Source organism: Schistocerca serialis, chromosome 3, assembly GCF_023864345.2.
Source record: "Schistocerca serialis cubense isolate TAMUIC-IGC-003099 chromosome 3, iqSchSeri2.2, whole genome shotgun sequence".
NCBI lineage: Eukaryota > Metazoa > Arthropoda > Insecta > Orthoptera > Acrididae > Schistocerca > Schistocerca serialis.
In genome coordinates, this window is record NC_064640.1 from 530,986,980 (window position 1) to 530,990,140 (window position 3,161).

Here is a 3,161-nt window from a genome sequence, read left to right on the forward strand (position 1 = left end):
AAAACATTAACAAAGCCAAATTTAGCATAAGGGGGACTATGCATGAAGCATTCAATGAATATGAACGTAAAACTCTATCTACCAAGCTGACAGAAAATCCTAAGAATTTCTGGTCTTATGTTAACATCTATTAGGCGCACTACGTATGTAGTGTTGTGGACATGTTGGGAATGTGGATCTCACAGGGAGTGTGCAAGGGATAAGTCCCTGCAGACGCACTATCCTCTGTGCCCGCGGTGGCTCAGATGGATAGAGCGTCTGCCATGTAAGCAGGAGATCCCGGGTTCGAGTCCCGGTCGGGGCACACATTTTCAACATGTCCCCAATGAAGTGTATCAACGCCTGCTTGCAGCTAGGGTGTCCATTTAGTTATCATTTCATTTCTAGCAAAGCTGCATAGTCATTGACGGTAACTGTTCTTTCGGGAACAGATACTACTGTCATATATAGTTATGTTAAGTCAATAAATGGATCAAAGTCATCTGTGAAAACACCCTGTGACTGTGAGGACAATGAAAGAGAAAACAACACAGAAAAGGTTGAAATACTAAATGTCTTTTTCCAAAACTGTTTCTCAGAGGAAGATCATAGTCTAGTACTACTTCGGATCATTGTGAAAATGACACACTGACAGATATTAAAATAAGTGACCAATGGATAGATAAGTGACTGAAATCTTTCACCAGAGATAAGACCACTGGACTTGATGGGATACCAGTTTGATTCTAGACAGGGTATGATATGTGAAACAACCTTCCCCTATGCTAGCAGTAGAGTACTGTTGGTCTCTAAAGGAGCAAAGCACCCCTAATGGTTGGAAAAAAGTACAGGTTGTTCGTATCTACAAGAAGGGTTGTTAAAAAGATGCAAAAGGCTATAGGCCCATAGGTACACTTTGCTCTGTTGTAGAATTTTAGAACATGTTTAATGCTCATGTATTATGACATTCCTGGAGACTGAAAATCTCCTCTGTGGGAACCAACATACGTTCTGAAAACAATGATTGTGTGAAACCCAGTTCACTCTGATTGCCCACGAACCCAAAAGGTGTACATACAGGCATCCTGGTGGAATCTGTGCTCCTGGACTTCCAGAAGGCATTTGATGCGATTCCACATGGGCACCTAATGAACACAAAATGAGTGTATGGAATATAAGACAAACTGTGTGATTGGACTGAACTGTTTCTAGCAAAGTGACACTGGTACACAAAGTAACCCTGTGGAGTGTAGATGTTGATGTAGAGTATTGAGTAGAGATCAATCTTAAGACATAAATGTAACTTTTGATGTACAACCAATACTTTTCATAGTAGATAGTATAAAAGACCTATTGCATAATATCAGAAGTTCATGTTTTTTTTTTGCCTATGATGGCATTGTATACAGTGAAGTAGCGTTGCTAGAAAACCGTAGTAAAATGCATGAAAACTCACTAAGGATCAATGGTTGGTGCAGGTAATGGCAATTAATCCGTGTAATGTGTTGTGACAACATGGACAGAGAGACATTTCCTTGTATAATTACAAAATTGCTCGTTAAAATATTTAGGGGTATGTGTACTGTGTGATTTGAAGCAGAACAACCACAGAAAATTAATTGTGAGTAAGGCAGTAACCAGACTGAGATTCATTGGAAGACTCCTCATGAAATGTAGTCCACTGACAAAAATTGCAGCTTACTTAACACTCATTCAGGCAATTCTTGAACAAATAGTATCAGATCTGTACCAGGTAGGACCGATACAGGAAATAGAGGACATCCATAGAAGGGTAGCACATTTTATCACAGGTTCAGTTAGTAAGCAAAGAAGCACCATGGAGATACTCAACCAACTCCAGTGGCAGATGCAGCAAGAAAGGCCTTCTGCATCGCGTCATAGTTTACTGTTAGAGTCGGGAGAGTGTACGAAGTGTACATCGTGGAAGAGTCAACTGACATATTGCTTGCTCCTATGTATATGTCACAAAAAGACTTTCAAGGTAAAATTAGAGATATTTGAGCCCACACTAAGGCATACCTGCAATCATTCTTCCGACAAACCATATAGAACAGAAACAGAAGAGGAGGGAAGTAACACTGGTACACAAAATAACCCTGTGGAGTGTAGATGTTGATGTAGAGTATCAGCTGCTTCCTACTTCTCCTTCAGGGAATGTAAGTTGTGTTCCTTCCTGAAAGTAAATACACAGAAATATTTATAGATAAATAAAGCAGTGCCAAAATACTGCTAATGCCCAATGTTTAAAAGTAGGGTCGAAACAATACTTACCCTAAAACAAACGTATTATTAATTTTTCTATTGTTACAGAGTAAAAATAAAATGTGACTGTAACCACCTTTCAGGTGTTTATTAATATAAATTTTATTTATGTACTGCCACCATTAAAGAATTCTGCCAAATTTAGCAAGTGCTGTGTGTAAACCTTACAAGGTTAGCTTGGTGGTAGGACAGTGTTAAGCCACACTAGGGGTATTATCAGCATCTGATGAATTTCCTGGTGCATAAACAGGATCTGCATCACTGCCATCAAAAAACTGATTGCTGTCAGTATCATTCTTGCCACCGTGCATCTCTTTGCTCTTCCACTATCTTCCACCTACCCTCTCAGTTGAAGTAAATAAGTACTTGCAAACCACATAGAAGAAAAAAAGAATTCAGTGATCTGGAATAAAATGTAAACTGCAGAACATCTAAAATTTTTAACCAACATACTTCCCTCCATTACCAAACTGACCTGAGGATTCCTTGATGCCTAAAGCTGTGGCCAATAAATCAGTCCCATATTTCTAGTGAAGTTGTGCCATTACTTTCTTTTCTCAGGAACTTGGTTCAGTACTACCTCATTAGTTATTCAATCTACCCACACAATTTTCAGCACATTTCTGTACAATTACATAGCAGAAACTATTATCTTACATATATAAACTCTCAGTTTATGTAAACAACTATTTTATATGTATAAATGAACACTACATCCAGTATTGATTTAAGTGTCAGGAAGTCATTTCTGAAAGTAATCGTATGGAGTGTAGCCATGTATGGAAGTGAAATATGGATGATAAATAGTTTGGACAAGAAGAGAATAGAAGCTTCCGAAATGTGGTGCTACAGAAGAATGCTGAAGATTAGATGGGTAGATCACACAACTAATGAGGAAG

General features: G+C 38.5%; 1 non-coding gene across 1 annotated transcript; it reads left to right on the forward strand.

Moving 5' to 3' along the window:
- Nucleotides 1-229: 229 nt before the first annotated feature.
- Trnat-ugu (transfer RNA threonine (anticodon UGU)) lies at nucleotides 230-304 on the forward strand. Its single transcript has one exon. It is a non-coding gene; the product is annotated as a tRNA-Thr (tRNA).
- Nucleotides 305-3,161: the final 2,857 nt, after the last annotated feature.